The sequence below is a fragment of the Mirounga angustirostris genome, unplaced genomic scaffold (genome assembly GCF_029215605.1).
Source record: "Mirounga angustirostris isolate CCGP_5_RB_7025 unplaced genomic scaffold, mMirAng1.0.hap1 SCAF_2, whole genome shotgun sequence".
NCBI classification, from domain to species: domain Eukaryota; kingdom Metazoa; phylum Chordata; class Mammalia; order Carnivora; family Phocidae; genus Mirounga; species Mirounga angustirostris.
The window spans coordinates 202,773,235-202,793,124 of NW_026991710.1; the positions used below are offsets into that span (position 1 = coordinate 202,773,235).

Genomic DNA, 19,890 nt, shown 5'->3' on the forward strand with positions numbered 1-19,890 from the left:
GGGATCGAATCCGGCATCGGGCTCCCTGCTCCGCGGGGAGCCTGCTTCTCCCCCTGCTCATGGGAGCTCTAAATAAATAAAATCTTTTAAAAAACCACATAAAAGAAGAAAAGAAGGTGTTGAGTATTAGACTACCCGCGTAAACCTGGTTTTGAATGGGAAGACAAAAATCATCAATGTATCCAACAACCGCACACAAACACTAACATTATTTACTAATCGACAGAACGCTTTCAGTACATAAATACAGGACGAGCACTGTGGACTCATCTCTGAATGTGACTCAATTAATTTAACGGGGAGAGCGATTCAGGACTTTAAAATCGTATCTAGCGCGTCTGCAACGTCCCTTCCACCGCCCGCCGCCGCCGGAGGTCAAGCGTCCCTGGAGCGTCCCTGCTCCCGTGCGGATCTGTCTTCACAGGCTGTGCGGTTTCCCCCAGGCCACTTTCTTCTCACCTTCACTGCGTCTTCAAAGCCCCTGCACCCACCCAGCTCCCACCCTCCGCGTAGCTCCGCCTTGAGCCCTGGCCGCCCTTCCTCCCCGCGCTGCCGACACACCGCGACGCTCCCCGGGACGGAGGGGCTCCCCTTCCCGCGGGACCGGGCGCGAGAACACACCGTCACACACAGCCCGGGGAGCGGGACTGCGGCGCAGGGACACGGGGCGTCACTGACGGGCGCACGGGCCTCCCCGAGGCGGTGACGGCGCCCCCGCCGCGGGAGGGCGACGGCGGCGGCAGGCTTTCGGGAGAGGACCGGGTTCTGCGGGAGGGCTCGGGGCGACTTCGGCCGGAAACAGACTCGGACTACGGGACCAGGGAGCGGAGGGACCGGCGCCCCGAGTTCTCAGGGCAACGCCGGACTCCCCGCGGGCCTCCCGGGCGGCTGCGGGGCCTACGACGCCCGCAGGAATCCTCGCACCCCGGGCGTGGAGAACGGAGCCAGCAGGAGGCTGAGGAGCCCGGGTTTAAACCTCCAAGACCAGAGTTCACTTACCAGAGGAGGACCTTCGCTTCCGGAAATCCTCTTCCGGGTTAGGAGGAAATTACGTGAGGGCGGGGCCTTTGCCCGGGAGCGGCGAGGCCAACCAGGGGCGGGGCCGTGCGGGAGGGCGATCAACGTGGGGCGGGGCCGGGGCGGGGGGCGCGGCCAGAGGGGGAGGGGGCGGGGCCTGGCGAGGGCGAACGCGGAGCCGGGACCGGGGTGCGGCCAGCGTGGGGCGGAGCCGGGGCGGAACGACAGCGGAGGGGCGGGGCCTGCGGAGGGCGAGCACGAAGCCGGGACGTCGGCGGCGGGACGGGGCCGCGGCCGGCGTGAGGCGGGGTCCGGGAGGGCGAGCGCGGAGCCGGGACGGGGCGTCGGCGGCGGGGCGGGGCCGCGGCCGGCGTGGGCGGGGCCCGGGGAGGGCGAGCGCGGAGCCGGGACGGGACGTCAGCGGATGGGCGGGGCCGGGGCGCGGCCAGCGCGGGGCGGGGCCTGGGGAGGGTGAGCAGGAAGCGGGGACGGGACGTCTGCGGAGGGGCGGGGCCGGGACCGGGGTGCGGCCGGCGTGGGGCGGGGCCGGGGCGGAACGTCAGCGGAGGGGCGGGGCTTGGGGGAGGGCGAGCGCGAAGCCGGGGCGTCGGCGGCGGGTCGGGGCCGCGGCCGGCGTGGGGCGGGGCCCGGGAAGGGCGAGCGCGGAGCCGGGACGGGACGTCGGCGGCGGGGCGGGGCCGCGGCCGGCGTGGGCGGGGCCCGGAAGGGCGAGCGCGGAGCCGGGACGGGACGTCGGCGGCGGGGCGGGGCCGCGGCCGGCGTGGGCGGGGCCCGGAAGGGCGAGCGCGGAGCCGGGACGGGACGTCGGCGGCGGGGCGGGGCCGCGGCCGGCGTGGGGCGGGGCCCGGGGAGTTGAGCGCGGAGCAGGGACGGGACGTCGGCGGAGGGGCGGGGCCGCGGCCGGCGTGGGGGCGGGGCCCGGGGAGGGCGAGCGCGGGGCCGGGCCGGGACGTCGGCGGAGGGGCGGGGCCGCGGCCGGGGCGCGGCCGGCGTGGGGCGGGGCCCGGGCGGGGTGCGTACGGAGGTAGGAAGAGGCGGCCGCAGACTTTCCGGTCGGCCCCTCGTTCGCTGCCGCGCGCCGGCCGGCTGGCCGCTCGGGTCGGTTGGCGGCTGCCTGGTGTCCGAGGGATCCGGCCGCTGCTTCCCCACTTCCGGGGAGCCGTTTCGGGCAGTTCCAGGTGAGACTTCGAGCCGCGAGGCCTCTTGCGTGCGTGCGCAGACGCCTCCCGGGTGGGGTGACAGGTGTGTGCACGGCCCCCGGTTGTGTGGAGGCGCCGGGCTGGGGGCGCGGGGCCGGCGGGACCCCGGCCGCCGCCGCCGCGGCTGCTGCGCTGGGCGCGCGTTCGCGGAGCGAGCGGGGGTGGCGGAGGCCAGGCGGGAGAGCGCGGGGCGTCCTCGGCGGGAGGCAGAGCCGCGGCCGCGGGCTCCGTGTCGGGACTTGGGGCGAAGCGGGGCTGGCATCCGAGTGTCGGTGTAGGTCGTTAAGTGCTCCGTGGATGGCGAGTTCCCGTTGTCCGACGTCTGCTGTCAGAGCTTTCCGAAAATGTCTAATTGTTTAAGGAAAAAAAATGACACGTGTTAAAGCACAGTTAAGGATACTTTGTTTAGGTTGGGGGTTATTTCCACAGTTGGTGTAGGGACCCTGCAACAGGGTTTTGCAGTGGAGAGGGGCAGATTGGACTCAACTGGGAATACAGTGTGCCAGTTGGTAATTTATAGCCAAGGAGCAGAGTTGAGGGGGGGGTCAGTGGATAGCAAATTACTAGGAGGAAATATGAGGGGTTAGGGGTTGTGAGTGAAATGGCCTAATAGGTTTCTTGCTGAAGACCGTCCAGGATTGTGGGATAGTGGAGGATAAGGAATCGGCCCAGGTATGTGGGGGCTAAGGGCAGGCTGCCCGGAAATGTACAATGACATATTGATTTTTTGTTTTGAAGATTTTATTTATTCGTTTTAGAGAGATACAGAGAGCGAGAGCATGAGCAGGGGGAGAGGCAGAAGCAGGCTCGAGGCTTGATCCCAGGACTCTGGGATCATGATCTGAGCCAGAGGCAGACGTTTAACCAGCCCCCCAGGCTCCCCGACATATTGATTATCTTAAATAAAAATTACTTAAGAGACAGCCTATGCAAGAAGGACACTCAGACTCCTCTCTTTCTCACTGAAGGCAGGAATTAAATCTGCTATGTGGAAGGTATCATTTCTGTGCTGATGAGAGAAAAACTCGCTAAAGCCTAATGGAAGCCATTTTAGGTTTGTAAGTCAACATAACTGCATATGGAGTTTGTTCAACCGCAAACTTGATTTATGGCCTCCCGCACTCTCCTTGTACATCTGCTTTGTGAATGAGTAGCCTAAAGGAAAACCATTTTGTCCTTGTGATATCCATCAACACTCCTACTGTCTGCATTCCTTTATGATAAAACTCGTGATTCCTGCCAATGTGTTAATCTATAATCTTTTGAGCTTTTACAAGATGTAAAAAGTATATAACCCTGTAAAAACTGTTCATTCTCCGGAGCGGGTTCTTCTCTGTGAAGAGTGTGTTTCTTTCTTGGGCAGCTGTCTGACCTCGGGCTCCAATGAAACTCTCTCTTACTTTCTTTCTGAAAGGCGTGTTCACTTTGCATCAGCATTTCCTGTTGTAGCTAGCAGGGTATCAGAGCAACTCTGTGAGAACAGCTGCGGGTGTAGTCTGGAACTCAACACTCGATACCAGCCCCGGACCTCTGTGCCCCTCCGACTTCTCAGCACCTCATGGGTTTGTTGGGTGAGTTCTGATATCCTGACCTCCTCAATTTGAGTTGAGGGCCCTGACTTTTATTCCAGCTGTTGAAGGGTGCTGGTAATGTTCTTTCTTTCTTTCTTTTTTAAGATTTACTTACTCATTTTAGAGAGTGGGAGAGAGAGTGCGAACAGGGGATGAGGGAGAGAGAATCTCAAGCAGACTCCCAGCTGAGCGCAGAGCCCAATGTGGGCAGATCCTAGGTCCCTGAGATCATGACCTGAGCCAAAACCAGGAGTCGGATGCCCGACAGACTGAGCCACCCAGGTGCCCTACTGGTAATGTTCTTTAGGTGGGAATAACCTAGAAGGGTTGGAGTTGTTGGGTTGTTTTAACTTGGCATTATACTAATTGATGTTATTGATAAAAGCCTTGAGTAAATTTTCTGGCTAGAAATATGAGAAACTGAGTCATTCAGTTGGAAGAGAAGGACATTTGCTGCTTCTGGCCAAATAGCACTTTCAGGAGACCCCCCAGGAGAGATACCTGGGAAGCCTTGATTGCTGAAGAAGCCCCAGAGCCCACAGAGGCAGCCAGTACCAAAGGGACCGATAGTCCTTAGTTCAGATGCAGCCTCAGAGGGCTATTCGGAGTGTGGGGCCCCTGCACCCTGAAGACTATGCCCATGGGTGGGGTAGACCAGACCTCTGTGGGGCTGGAGTGCCCCCCACTCACAGGGTGCTGACTGTGCATGTGTGGATGGGGATGGTGGGGTGAGGTTGGGACCTGGAACCTGGCAATGTCTGGCCCGGCTGGGTGACAGGAGGACATTGTTGGGGGGCTTCACGGCATCTGCCTTTTTCCAAGCCTTAACCTGCATAATTGGGCCTATCCCTCCTTAGGGCAGACCTGGAAGACTTGGATTGCCCTGCCAGGTTGGGGCCTGCCCACTGACCAGGGAGCCAGCCAAATGCAGCGCCTGGGAGCCCGTGGTGCAGCCTGTCTGCAGGATGAGCGACTGTTGCCAGCTGAGAGCTGCCATGTCAGAAAGCGTTTCAGCGGGCGGTCTCCCTCTACCTGGAGGTTGTACAGACAGACTTGGACTCTTAATGTGGTAGAAGTTTTTCAGTATTGGCCCCGACATCTGCCTAATTCATATTCCTGTATTAGAAGAATGCACGTATTTCACCCAGAATAAAATGCTTTAAGTATGTGGACTGCCTTTCTGCAAGGACCGTGTGGTTTCTAGGGTATTCTTCACTAAGACAGTTGGGAGACTGGATTCCTGGTACACCCGGGACCCCATGGGCAGCCCCTCAAGTGAAGTGAAGACTGACGCCTCAGAAATACTTTGGGATGGGAGGGCTCCTTCTGCCCTGATGGTGTTGGAGTGGTTCCAGAGCGAATCATGGCGCCAGGGACCTGGAGGGCCTGGACTGGCCCCACTGCCCTCATGCGGGGGAAGAGGTGCTGGACTCTGCATACTTGAGCACAAACTGCAGCAAAGCCAGTAACGTGGGCATGAGACAGTGTGTGAGACTGGCCCGTTAGGAGCAGGAGGTATCTGCCTCGTTTCATCAGTCGTCAGGACCACTGAGCGCATTTGCCTTAAGGGCAGAGCTGAAGGAATCTGGTGGGGTGGTGCAGGATGTTCTGGGGACCATCCAAACAGAGACCTCTGGGAGCCTTGGGTGTTGGAGGATCCCTGGGCTCAGTGGGGCCTCCGGTTCAAGCTGCCGCCTTTGAAAGCATTTCAGGGTGAAACCACTCTTGACCGTGGTGGTATGTAGGTTTGGGAGTCACAGTTGCGCCCAACAGCCCACAAGGTTACCATCAGACAAAGGTTAGGTAGCAAGGAGGGGCCGACTGTGCACCGTCAGGCTGAGCCTAATTGTCCAGGACCCGCTGTGCACGCACAGTCAGCGGCTGGCTGAGAGGTGTCTGACTAGGCATGGACAGGCAACCCAGGCCTGAGGGCAATTCATGCAACTGGAAAGGCAAACAGGGAGGGAGAACCTGGCCCTGGAGCAGGCTACGGGTGGACCCCTCTGACCTCAACACAGACCCCAGGGAGCACTGGTTGTTTAAGAAGCCCAGGGACTCATGAAGCCCCCAGTTTCGAAAGGGATCTGTCTGTGCCAGTCTGAAGCTGCTGCCTTTGAAAGAATTTCAGGGAGTAACCACTCTCCACCCTGGGGTGGTGCAGTTTGGGGCATTGGCCTGAGCCCAGCATTCCACGAGGGGCTTGGCCCACAAAGTTGGGGGGGCAGGTGAATGAGGAGGGCTGACTGCACACACACAGGCTGCTCAGGCCTGGGAGGGAGGCCTGGACTTGGAACGGGAGACCATAGGTAGAACCGTGGCCCCAGAGCATGCTTCTGACCCCAGTAGCCCACCATAGCCCTGATTGGCAAGATGTCCTGGCGACACATGGGAGCCTCCTTTGCTGGAGAAGCCTGGGACCCCTCAAGCAGCCAGTCCACCTGGGGATGACTGTGGCCAGGTTCAACCTCCCACCTCAGAAAGATTGTTTTCCTGTCGGCTCCCTCCACCCTGATGCCATTCTGATGCCCTGGGGTCGACTTGGAGCTCCACAGGACTGGAGGCCAAGGTGGGCTGGTGGGCTGGCAAGTTGCAGGTCAGGGAAGCCAGGGACCTGGAAGGGGGGCGGGGAGGCAGCTGTAGGAAGAGGCCATGTCACAGGTGTAGTCTGCTATGTGGGTCCCTGAAGTCAGTCTCATTGGAAGTCTTAGCTGACACAGCGGTACATATTTCCACTGGAGGCCGAGCTAGAAGCAGTTGGACTCTCTTGTCAGCACTGGTCCAGAGGCCACCTGGCTGGTGTATCCTCCCACAAAAGACCCCTGGGAGCCTTGATTGCTGGTAAAGCTGGGGACCCTATCAGGCAGGCAGGCTCGACGGGGACTGACTGCTACCACTTTCAAACTTCCTCCTCTGAAAAATCCTTGGGGGTGGGATCCCTCTGCCCAAGAGGCTCTGTGGGTGGTTGGGGTGTGGGCAGAGCTGCACAGGCAGAGAGAGACCCGGCCTCCTCAAAACAGGTGAAGGGGTAGCTAGGCATGCAGATGCAGGGAGCCAGGGACCTCAAGAGGGCAGGTGTGCAGAGAGGTTGGCTCTTGTGAATGGGTCTTTGGCTATCCAAGTCTTCTGTCTAAGTCCCACTCTGTGCTACACAAAGGAGCTTATTTCCCCCTCAAGGTAAAGCTGGAGGAGCATGGACTGCCTTTGCCAAACAGGGCCCGTGGGGCTCTCAGGGTATCCTTCACGAAAAGATGCCTGGGAACCTTGATTCCTGGTAACCCTGGGATGCCATCAGGGTCTGTTGTGGTGGGGACTGACTGTTGACTCAGAAACGTTTTGTGTGTGTGGGGGGGTACCTTCTGCCCTGGGGGGTGTTCAGATGGTTTGAGATCCACTGGAGACCCCAGAGGCCTGGAGGGCCCCGGCTGGCCCCACTGTCCTCAGTGGGGGAGCGGTAGAAGTGGGGGGCACTATGAGAATTGCACAAGGCAGGGGACCCAGAGCCGAGGAGCAAGGCAGGTGTTGTGAGTGGGTGGTTGAGGGTATGGAGGGTCTGCCTCATTTTCATCATTGAACCTTGCTCTGAGGGCAGAGCTTGAGGAATCTGGTGAGCCCCCCCCGCCCCCCGGATGAGCCTTTGTGGGATTGTCTGGGGGACCCACCAAACACAGACCTCTGGGAGCCTTGGGTGTTGGATGCTCCCTGGGCCCAATCAAGCATGCAGTCCAAAAGGAGTCTGTCTCTGGCCAGTTTCAAGCTGCCACCTTTGAAAGAATTTGGGGGAGTAAGCTATCTTGACCCCAGGCTGTGCAGGTCTAGGGGAGCTGACCTGAGCCCAACAGGCCAAGAGGAAATCAGCAGACTCCTGGGTGCCTTTCACATATGGGCCTGTTGGGCCTCACTCTCCTGCCCACATGGGTTTTGAATAGACCAGGCAGGCCTTTTCTAGGGACTGGTTTAAGGAGGAGAACTCTCTTCTTTTCTGAGCAAGATTATCTCAGAGTGTAGGGTAAGTTGTGTCCCCAAAAAGGGAGAGGTCTATGTCCCAACCTCAGGACCTCATCTGGAAGTAGAACCTTTGATGTAAGTGGATAATAGGAGCCCCTGAGGCTAGGACTTCTAGTATTATGTTGAACAACAATGGTGGGAGTGGGCATCCCTGTCGTGTTCCTGACCTTAAAGGAAAAGCTTTCAGTTTTTCCCCATTGATAATGATACTCGCTGTGTGCTTTTCATAGATGGCTTTTATGATATTTAGGTATGTTCCCTATATCTCTGTACTTTGAAGAGTTTTAATCAGGAAAGGATGCTGTATTTTGTCAAATGCTTTCTCTGCATCGATTGAGAGGATCATATGGTTCTTGTCTTTTCTCTTATTGATGTGCTCTATCACGTTGATTGATTTCTGACTGTTGAACCACCCTTGCATCCCAGGAATAAATCCCACCTTGTGAATAATCCTTTTGATGTACTATTGGATCCTATTGGCTAGGATCTTGTTGAATATTTTGGCATCCATGTTCATCAGGGATATTGGTCTATAATTCTCCTTTTCGATGGGGTCTTTGTCTGGTTTTGGGATCAGGGTAATGCTGGCCTCATGGAATGAGTTTGGAAGTTTTCTTTCTGTTTCTATTTTTTGAAACAGCTTCAGTAGAATAGGTATTATTTCTTCTTTAAATGTTTGGTAGAATTCCCCTGGGAAGCCATCTGGCCCTGGACTCTTATTTTTTGGGAGGTTTTTGATCACTGCTTCAAATTTCCTTCCTGGTTATTGGTCTGTTCAGATTGTCTCTTTCTTCCTGTTTCAGTCTTGGTAGTTTATAAGTGTCCAGGAATGCATCTGTTTCTTCTAGATTGCTTAATTTGTTGGCATATAGTTGCTGGTAATAATTTCTAATAGTTGTTTCTGTTTCCTTGAAGTGTTAGTCGTGATCTCTCCTGTTTCATTCATGATTTTGTTTCTTTGGGTCCTTTGTCTTTTCTTTTGAATAACTCTGGCCAGTGGTTTATTGATCTTATTAATTCTTTCAAAGAACCAGCTTCTAGTTTCGTTGTTCTGGCCTACTGTTTTTCTGGTTTCTTTTTCATTGATTTCTGCTCTAATCTTTATTATTTCTCTTCTCCTGTTTGGGTTAGGCCTTATTTGCTGTTCTTTCTCCAGATCCTTTAGGTGTAAGATTAGCTTGTGCACATGGGATTTTTCTAATTTTTTGAGAGAGGCTTGGATTTCCCTCTTAGGACTGCCTTGTGTTTTCATTAGTTGGTTTCAATGAATTGTTTAAGTTCTTTAATTTACTGATTGACCCAGTCATTCTTTTTTTTTTTTTTAAAGATTTTATTTATTTATTTGAGACAGAGAGAATGAGAGACAGAGAGCATGAGAGGGAGGAGGGTCAGAGGGAGAAGCAGACTCCCTGCCGAGCAGGGAGCCCGATGCGGGACTCGATCCCGGGACTCCAGGATCATGACCTGAGCCGAAGGCAGTCGCTTAACCAACTGAGCCACCCAGGCGCCCTGACCCAGTCATTCTTGAGCAGGACGCTCTTTAACATCCCCGTGTTTGAGTTCCTTCCAAATTTCTTCTTGTGGTTGAGTTCCAGTTTCACATCATTGTGGTCTGAAAATACGCAGGGAATCATTTCAGTCGTTTGGTATTAGTTGAGACCTGATTTGTGACCCAGTATGTGGTCTATTCTGGAGAAAGTTCCATGTGCACTAGAGAAGAATGAGTATTCTGTTGTGTTAGGGTGGATTGTTCTGTATATATCTATGAAGTCCGTCTAGTCCAATGTGTCATTCAGAGCTCTTGTTTCTTTGTTGATCTTCTGCTTAGATGATCTGTCTATTGCTGTGAGTGGAGTGTTGAGGTCTGCTACTATTAATGTATTATTATTAATATGTTTCTTTTTTTTTGTTATTAATTGGTTGTATAATTGGCTGCTCCCATGTTGGGGGCATATTTAATCTTCTTGTTGGATAGACTCTTTAAGTGTGATATAGTGTCCCCCTACATCTCCTACTACAGTCTTGGTTTAAAATCTAATTTTTCTGATATGAGAATTGCTACCCTACCTTTCTTTTGAGGTCCATTAGTGTGGTAAATGGTTCTCCATCCCCTCACTTTCCATCTGGAGGTGTCTTTAGGTTCAAAATGAGTCTCTTGTAGACAGCATATGGATGGGTCCTGCTTTTTTAATCCAATCTGCAAACCTGTGTCTTTTCATGGGAGCATCCAGTCCATTTACATTTTTTTTTAAAGATTTTATTTATTTATTTGACACAGAGAGAGAAAGGACAAGTAGGCAGAGAGGCAGGCAGAGAGAGAGGGAGAAGCAGGCTCTCCACTAAGCTGGACGTGGGGCTCGATCCCAGGACCCAGGGATCATGACCTGAGCTGAAGGCAGCCGCTTAACCGACTGAGCCACCCAGGTGCCCCTCAGTCCATTACATTGAGTAACTATTGAAAGATATGAATTTAGTGCCATTGTATTGCTTGTAAGTTCCCTGTTTCTATAGATTTTCTATTTACTTCTGGTTTATGTGACTGTTGGGGTGTCTCTTCACTTACAGAATCCCCCTTAATATTTCTTGTAGATCTGACTTGGTGGTTGCATATTCGTTCAGTTTCTGCCTGTCCTTGAAGCTCTTTATCTCTCCATCCATTCTGAATGACAGCCTTGCTGGGTAAAGTATTCTTGGCTGCATGTTCTTCTCATTTAGTACCCTGAATATGTCTTGCCAGCCCTTTTTGGCTTACCAGGTCTCTGTGAATAGGTCTGATGTTATTCTGATGTTGCTTCCTCCCTACGTAAGAAATCTCTTCTCCCTAGCTGTTCTCAGGATAGCTTCTTTGGCTCTAAGATTTGCAAGCTTCACAGTTATATGTCGGGGTGTTGATCTTTTTTAACTGATTTTGGGAGGGGTCTTCTCTGCCTCTTGGACGTGAATGCTTGTTTCCTTCCCCAGGTTAGGGAAATTCTCAGTTATAATTTGTTCAAATACATCTTCTAGTCCTCTCTCTCCACTCCCTCAGGGATCCCAATAATTCTGACATTGGAATGTTTCATGGCATCATTGATCTCTCTAAGTCTATTTTCATGAGCTGCCTACCTCTATTTTCCTCAGCTTCCTTCCTATCAGCTTAATTTCTAAATCACTGATTTGCTCTTTTGCCTCATTTACCCTGGCTGTTAGAGTATCCATTTTAGACTGCATCTCATTCATAGCATTTTTAAGTTTGGCCTGATTAGATCTCATTTCTGCCCTTAGAGATTCTATATTGTCGTTAATGTTTTATTCAAGCCTAGCTATTGACTTTATGTTTGCTGTCCTGAATTCTATCTCTGACATCTGGCTTAGATCCATATCCATTAGTTCTCTGGCAGAGGACATTGTCTCTGTTTCTTTTCTTTGTTGAAAGTTCCTCCTTCTAGGCATTCTGTCAAGGGATGGTTGAGTGAATAAGCAAGTCCAAAATATCAACCATGACCCCAGCTAGATGCACCCTAGCAAAATCTGGAGCAGTCAGAGCCACCACTGAAAAACAAAGCCAAAATGAAACACAAGAGTAAAATTGAAAATTTTTAAAAAAGGGAGGAGGGGAAGGGGGGCTATAATCTCTCAGAGTGGACAAAGCAGGGTGTTTCAGTTGTTATTGCATGTATTTTGGTCTGTGTGTTAGAGGACACTATGTCCCAAAATTACTAGGAAAGTAAGATTTGTATATATAAAAAGGTAAAACTGACTAGAGTGAAAAATGGGCTAAAATAAAGTATATATCTATAAGAAATATAGGTGTGTAAAAATACAAGTTAAAAAGCAAGTATGAAAAATGAGTTGATATAATAGACATCTAGTTGAAATGAGAAAGCAAAAAGAAAAATACAACAGAGAAAAAAGCATGACAAAAGGAAAAAAAAAAAAAGAATTATATCTGAAGAATAATCAAGTCGTGAGGCCACACCTGGAGCTCAATATACAATTTTCCCCTGGCGTTGGGAATTTACAGTCTTACGGGGTCCATAGGGTTGTCGTCCACTTGTTCTTCCAGCCTGTCTTCTGGGGAAGGGGCCTGCCCGCTGTTTCTCAGGTAACCCTGCCTGTGCACAGTTGCCCTGTCCCCTATCAGATGGATGGGCTCAGTGGAAACTGGTCTTCTGTGTGGCTTTTGTTCCCTGGGGGCTTTCCGCTTCTCTTCAGAGGATCAGAGCAAAAATGGCCACAGCCAACTCTGGCCCAGAGCAGAAAAATCTCAGTCTGCCCTCTTTAGTAGACTGTCCAGGACACAGTCTCCACTTTTGCATGTGCCGCTGAAAACTGCCGCCTCTCACGGTGCACGCTCACAGCTACTCTCTCAGAAGTGTTTTCAGGGGCCCAGGAGAGCCTCTGCCCTTTGTGCTTCTAAAACTGTGAGTGGCTGAGTGCTCTGCCCACCCGAAGTTCCACCCTAGAGCCCCTTCCCGGTCACTACTGCTCTGCGGGTTTTTACCCAGTTTCAGGTGCAGGTTCCAGATTTTTTCAGGCTGTTCAAGGAAAGAGCAGTTAACGACTAGCCCAGCTTGTGGTTTATGGCGATCTGGGCGGAGAGCCCCTTGCTGGGCTTACTGACCATAACCTACTTCCTGGCCCCAATGCTCAGGCCCTCTGCCCTTTCAGGAATCTCCTTTTGTTCTGTGGTCGCTTGTAACCTGAGACCACAATGCCCTACCTAGAATTCCGCCTTTTCATTTCCTGAGCCGCTTTCAGAGAGGGATGTCTCTTACTACAGCAGATTTCTCAGGGTTCTGATTTTGTGCTCTGGTGTTATATCACTTTCCAGGAACCAGCTTAGGGAGGTTCCCTCCCCCTTCTGTTTATCTTCCGATTATCTCCCCGCAGATTCATGACTCTGCATGTCCTACCTTGCAAAAAGTGCTTTTCTGCTTGTAGAGATCCAGATATATTTCTTACATCTCAGGCTGATTTTATGAGTGATAAAAATGGCTTGACAGACATCCAGGTAAATTCAGGGACCAGTTGAAACAGGGTCCCCTACTCCTCCGCTATCTTGCTTCCTCCCTACAGACCTCTTTTGAAAGGTTCCTTGTGAATGAGCCCATCGGGACTTCCTGGCAGCAAGCCCCTCCCTGGAAAGAGGGATACCATAGCCCCATGCTCTCCACCGGACGAAGTGCAGCAGGACTCCTAGAGCTAGAACCAGCTCCACTAGTACCTGCGGAATTAGGGGCAATGCTGGGCTCAGAGGAGGAGCCAGCAGCAGCCCTGGCTCGAGCATGAGCTCCAAAGTTACAGCCGAAGCCAGCAGGACTTTTGCACCGGCCCCAGAGGACAGGGAGATCTGGGACCAGCTCCAGAGGTAGAACATACTCCAGCAGCAGCACGCCACCAAAACTGGAGGCAGAAAACGCTAGTCTCCGCTCAAACACAAAGCCAGAAATAGAGGCAGTTTTACCACCAACTCCCGTGAAAGCTCCAGCGATGCTTCTGTAGCACCAGATCTAGAGCTAGGTCGAGGTCGAGTCAGAGAAAGGTCCAGAACTCGCTTTGGCACGCCAGTTCCAAGCTGGAGCCTAGCCAGCTCCAGAGCCAACGCCAGCTACAACCGGTGCTCTGATTCCTACACACAAGCTACCAGTAGCTCAAGCACCACCAGCAGCAGCAACTCCAGACACACAGACTGCTGGGCCACCAATTCTGGGGTCAGCCCGCTGTCAGCCCCAGAGCTACAGCCAACGCAAGACTCCGAGCTGGACCGGCTCCACAGTCAGCTCCGGCGGCACCTCCGACACGGAGCCAGCACTGGCTCCCCCTGCAGAGCTAGAGCCAGGGGGCTCTGCGCAGCAAGACCCAATCCAGCACCAGCTCCAGAGCTAGAGCCCGCTCCGGCCCCACCTCCCGAACCAGCGGATGAGCTACATCCAGGGCCAGTTCCAGTACCGGAGTCGGCCTGTCCTCTCCAGTGAAGGCGTTCCTTTTCTTCTCTTTTGGCTTTTTTTTTTCTCTTCATGTTTCCAGGTATATTTCTAATTTAAGATAAAATAAACTTTATCTTTTTAAACATTTAAAATTGTACAACTCACTGACATTAACTACGTTTCCCGTGCTGTGCACCATCACCATTATCCAGTTCCAAAACATTCCCATCACCCCAGAGAGAAACCCCGCACCCACTAAGCAGTCAGTCATTTGTCATTCCCTATCATTCCCTACCTCCCCTGCTCCCTGGCAACCACTAATCTGGCACCTGTCCCTACTCGTTTACCTATGATGAATTTTTCATGGGATCATACAGCATGTGGTGTTTTGCATCTAGTTTCTCCCACTCAGTATAATGTTCTCGAAGTTCAGCCAGGTGACAGCGAGTACTAATACTTCATTCCTGTTATGGCTGAATGAATTCCATTGTATGAACACACCTCATTGTGTTTATCCATTCAATTGTGGATGGACATGTGGGTTGTTTTCATCTTTTGGTTATTGTGAATAGTGCTGCTATGAATACTTATGTGCAGGCTTATGTTAGAGTACGTGTATTCAGTTCCTTTGGTTAGATACTGAGTGGAATTGGGTCAAATGATAATGGTATGCTTAACATTTGGAGGACTTTCTACACCCTTTGCCACAGTGGCTCTACCATTTTACATCTCCCCCAGCAGTGTATGAGGGTTCCTATTTCTCAAAATCCTCTCTAACACTTGTTATTTCTGTTTATTCAGTATAGCCCACCCCTGCCTGGCACGGAAAGTACATCATTGTGGTGTTGGCTTGCATTTCCCTACTATCTAATGATGATCATCTTCCCATGTGCTTAGTGGGCCATCTGTGTATCTTCTTTGGAGAAATGTCTACTATTTTTAATGGGATTGTTTATGTTCTTAAGTTGTAGGAGTTCTTTATATATTCTAGATGCAAGACCCTTATCAGATTTATGATTTGCAAATATTTCCTACCATTTTTTTGGGGGGGGGTTTCTTTACAGTCTCTTGAGATTGTCCTTTCATTCACAAAAGTTTTTAGCAATGATGAAGTCCTGTATCTCTGTTTTTTCTGTTGTTGCTTGTGCTTGGGTGCCATATTAGAGACACCATTGCCAAATCCAAGGGAATGAAGATTTACCCCTATGTGCTCTTAGTTTATTTCTAGGGTGTTAAGAGTTTTTGCTCTTAGATTTGGTTTTTGATTCATTTGGAGTTAACTTTTTTACATGGTGTAAGGTAATGTTGTGACTTCACTCTTTTGTATGTGGATATCCAGTTTCCCAACACAAGTTTTTGCCTCGTTGAATGATCTTGGTCTCCATGTTGGAAAACAACTGACCGTACATGTTTGTATTCCTTGATTCTCAATGGTATTCCATTGACTCCTCTAAGTGTTGGTCTTCTCTGCTTGTACGTTGGAGGAAATATAATCTCAGAGTTTTTTTAATTCTTAGGATCATTTGATATAAGCTCATGTCTTATATAAATACACTTTTCCTTCTTCCTTTCCATTTGGGGGCTTTTAATTATGCATCTTGTATAATTGCTCTGACCAGAGTTCCATGACACATTGAAATGAAGTGGTGGAAGTGGGCATCCTTGACTTATTTATCATCTTAAGGAGAAAACTCTCAGTCTTTCACCACTGAGAATGATATACATATGAGTTTTTTCATAAATATTCTTAACCATAATTTTTAAAAAACTCATTTATTTTAGAGAGCGAGAGAGTGCACGAACCAGAGAGCAGGAAGCGGCAGAGGGAGAGAATCTCCAAACAGACTCCCCACTGAGTGCAGAGCCCTCCCTGGAGCTCAGTCTCACCACCCAGGAGATCATGACCTGAGCCCAAACCTAGAGTCGGACACTGAACCCACTGAGCCACCCAGGCACCCCTCTTTTATCACAATTTAATCTTCTATTTCTATTTTATTGAGAGCACTTGTTATGAAAAGGTTTGGCTTTTGTTGAAGCTTATCCTACATCAGTTGAGACAATCATGTTATTGATGTGGTATATGACATTAATTACCTACATTGAACAGCCTTTGTACTCCTGGTGTAAATCATACTTGGTCATGTATGGTCCTGTCAATGTGCTGCTAGATTCTGCCTGCTAGAATTCTGTTGAGGATTTTTACATCTCTCTTCATAATGGATTTTGACCTGCAGTTGTCTTTTCTTGTAAGGTCTTTGTCAGTCTTTGGAATCAGGACAATGCTGGCATTATAAGGTGACGTGGGAAGTGTTCCCTCCTCTTGTACTTTATGCAGAATTTTAGAAGCATTAATGTTACATCTTCTTTAAATGTGTAGGACAAATCACCAGGGAGAGCATCAGGTTCTGGGCTTTTCTTTGTTGGGAAGTTTTCATTACTGCTTCAGTCTCTTTACTTATTGTAGGTCTACTCAGGGTTTCCATTTCTTCTGGAGGCAGTTTTGGTAGTTTGTGTGCTTCTCAGAATTTATCTTCTTCATCTTAGTGAGCCAATTTGTTGGTACAAAGTGGTTCCATTTTTGTCTCTTTTATCAATTTGGTAAATCTCAAAAAGAAAGAACTATTGTTTTCACTAATTTTCTTGAGTGCTCTTCTCTTCCATATATCTGATCTAATCCTCACAGTTTCTTTTGTTCTACTAACTTTGATCTTCTTCTTCTCCTCCCCCTCCTTCCTCTTCTTCTTCTTCTCTCCCTCCTCCTCCTCATTCTTCTTCTTAACCAGAGGAACCCAATAGCAGTAACAGACACCAGCCAGTCAGAAGGCCACCATCTAGGTCTGGGTTGTTGGGTAGAGAAGCAATTACAGACTGGAGTGGATCAGTCTACCTGGGCAATTTCTACCTCACCTGGCATTCCAGGCCACCCCCAGACTGTAATTTCAGGCTGAACCTCTCCTACTGCAAGGTATGATGTCCAGCAATAGACTGGGCTTCCCATGGACCAATCACAGCCTTGAGCAACTTCTGTGCTCTGGGAACAAGAAGACTAGCTGAATTTTGCCAAGGAGCACTGTCCATGGGTAGGAAGCCCTATGTAGTACTGGGCACTGTCTTTTGTGCACTTCTTTCATACCTTCCCATGTGTGGGTCACTGCCACCTGTGTTCATGGATACCCAGGTTGTCTGAGCCCCAAGAGCACCCATTCACCCAGGGTGTCTGATCAGTGCAATGTCAACCCTTCAATTCCACCACCAGACACCCAACACTGCACCCAAGACCAAAAGGTGCCCTCACTCCAAGTCCTGTGAGCAGCTCAGATGCAGCCCCTACCTAAGCAGTAGGGACATTGCCTGCCTGGTCTGCATGCACTCAACCAGCAACTCCAGCCGGATGTGGAGGAGATCAACATGCTTTGTCCCAGGGTCCCTGATGGCCAGGAAAAGAAGGTGACCTCCTTACCCTTTCTCCCTGACAGACATCCCTTCCTGGAGCCTGGGTCCCCACAACATACCCACAACAAGCCAGGCATACTCAGTCTCTAGAAGCCTCTGGGCTATGCTGGCGTGGAGTGCCCTGCACAATCCAGTGTTTCTGCTGATCTTGCAATTCCTCTCATTCTGGAGTTGACCTCCCAGTCGTCCCTGGAGACCTCAGGCATCATCTCAGCCTCAGACAGCGCCTCCTCCTCCTCCTCAGTCTCCACCACATCCGTGGCAGCCTTGGGCTCACACGAGCTCTGTGTCTCAGGGTCTGCAACCACAGCTCCTTGCTGCCACTCTCCATCCAGCAGGTGGGCGATGCTGCCTCATCCTCATCAGCCTGGACATGAAGATTGGCACCAACTACAAGAGCTTCCTGCTGAACTGGGCATGTGGGGCATCCCTTTGGTCCCCTCACTCAGACCTCTCTGGGTACTGACCTCACTGGAACAACTACTCTGACAAGAAGCCATGTCTGGACCTTCCAGGTGGCATGCCCAGGCCTGGAAGGATGCAGACGACCACCATGAACGCCACTCTACACTGGAGGAAACTGAGGCAGCTTCAACACCCCTGGCTGGTGCTTGGATACCCATGCTTGAGTGGGGGCAATAATATGCCCACCAAGCTCCTTCCAAATCTGGGGTGCTGTGGCTCTGATAAGACTGCCCGGATTGTGTCCCCTGACTCCTTGCCCCCCATCCAGAGAGCCCTGCATGATCTGGTAGGTGCTCTCCCCAGCGTGCACTCCTCACCCCAACCAGCCTCCTCCAGGGAGCCTGCCAAGCCTTTGCCCCTCAGAGCCCCCTGCCATCCCCCCCCATGGCCCCCATCCAGGATGGCCTCACCTCCAAGGCTGGGCTCAAAGGCCACTTCCTCAGGCTTCTGTGCAAGCTCAGGCTTTGGGTCAGATTGACCTGGGTTCAAATCCACAGCAGGGCCATGTCACAGCCCTGTGACTGGCAAGCTCCTATGGGAACTCTTGGGACCTCAGGTTTCTACTTTGAAGATGGGGTCAGTGACTCCCACCTCAGGAGGATGTGTTGGGGATTAAAGCAGGGAGATGAAGGTGTTTGAGTGCCGGATTTTGGGGAGAGGGGCTGCTGCCAGGAAGACAGGGGGAGGGGATGTAGAGGAGGAAAAGGCGGCCTGACCTCCTCCCTGCCCAGACGTGTCCCCGTCACCCTCCCCTGACCCCGCCATGCACCGAGACGAACACTGGAGTGGAACGTGGGGGCCAGGACGGCAGGGTGGGGGTTATATTTCATTTCTATTTAGTCCCCAGGTCTCCATGTCCACTCAGTCCAGCGGCCCTGCTTGGCGAGAGTGGGGCTGGCCCCGGCCTAAGAGGACGTGAGGGTCATTGAGCAGGCAGTGGAGATAGGGACACGTGGGACCAACCCCACAGGGAGCCCCTTGGTGTTGCGCATGCCTGCTGGGAGGTGGGGTCCCGCGCAGGCGCTGTCTGCTCGGCCGCGTGTGCGCCTGCGCAGGATCCACCTGCCGCTCACCGACCGTTGGTGGGAGGGCCCCGCCCACCCAGAGTGCACCTGCGCCACGTCCACCCAAAAGGTGGGAGCCCACCGGCCACGCCGAACCACACTAATGAAGTTCCTCCTCCAAGCCCTCATGGGACAGTCGGCAAACTGAGGGCAGGAGAGGCAGGGACTGGCCTGGGACCCACCAGGTGAGCAGAGGCCAGAGGAATGGGGATGGTCCTGGCTTCCGAGGCCAGGGCTTCACCTCCCATGGGGTTTTCTTTGGGAATGAGGGCCCCTAAGATCCTGGGGGACCCCTGCCCACACTCCCATGTGGAGCCCTTTCCTCTGGTCATCCTCGCATGGGCACACATACACACAAGGCTCTGCGTGCGCGCACGCGCGCGCAGACACACACACACAAACTAACTCCCCAGGGGGGTCAAAGGGGGCGTGGACCCTGGAGGTGACAAGGGGGAAAGAAGAAGGAGGTTGGAGGCAGCTGGGCCGTGGGGTGTGTGCATTGTCTCCTGGGAACATGCCCGGGGCTGTAGCATGGGGCTCGGGGGAGACCTGCCAGGCTGATGGCCAGGGCGTCCCCAAGATGCCCAAGGGTTGTCACGGCACCCGCATTCTAGAGACAGCCCCTTCCTACTCAGTTCACTTGGCTGGAGATGCTTCAATCCTGCTGTATCCTGATGTCCCCAGGATGTGGTCTCAGCAAAGCCGACAGTGAGAGCCGTTTCCTACACTGCAGACCTGGGGTCAGGTCTCACCCCTGACACCTCTGGCCATTTGGCTGGAGGGACCCAAAGGTAACACAGGGAGGCCCAGAGGGAGCCAGGCCAGCCAGACACCGCTGTGATCTGACTGTGCAGCCCAGTTCTCCTCCTGTGTGTGTGTGTGTGTGTGTGTGCAGAGGTCTCAGGCAGGGTAGCCCACCCTGAGCAGGAGCAGGGTGATGAGGTATCAGAGCCCGGTGGGTGGGTCATGTTCACACCCCAGGTCAAGGCTGGCTGAATGGGACAGGGTGTGCTGGGGCGGCATCCTTCTCCCCAGGGTTTATCCTAAGCCCTGTAGGTATATATCACTGCATCCTAGGTGCAGGACTGTGATCTGGGAGCAGCAGGGTGAGTGGGTAAAGAACAGTGAGGATGGCTGGGCAGGGCTGTGATGCCTCCGAGCCAGCTACTGGTCCCTGTCTTTGCAG

General features: G+C 52.3%; 1 protein-coding gene across 24 annotated transcripts in view; it reads left to right on the top strand.

The window, feature by feature from the left end:
* The first annotated feature begins 574 nt into the window (after window positions 1–574).
* LOC123847802 (olfactory receptor 5V1) overlaps window positions 575–19,890 on the top strand; it is a 215,581-nt gene continuing 196,265 nt past the window's right edge. For 4 of the 24 annotated variants that reach the window (XR_010409765.1, XR_010409763.1, XR_010409766.1 and 1 more), the window contains exon 1: window positions 1,936–2,216. The gene's annotated coding sequence lies outside the window, so the exon portion shown is untranslated. The other 20 variants (XR_010409768.1, XR_010409769.1, XM_064585736.1 and 17 more) reach the window with 18 other exon arrangements.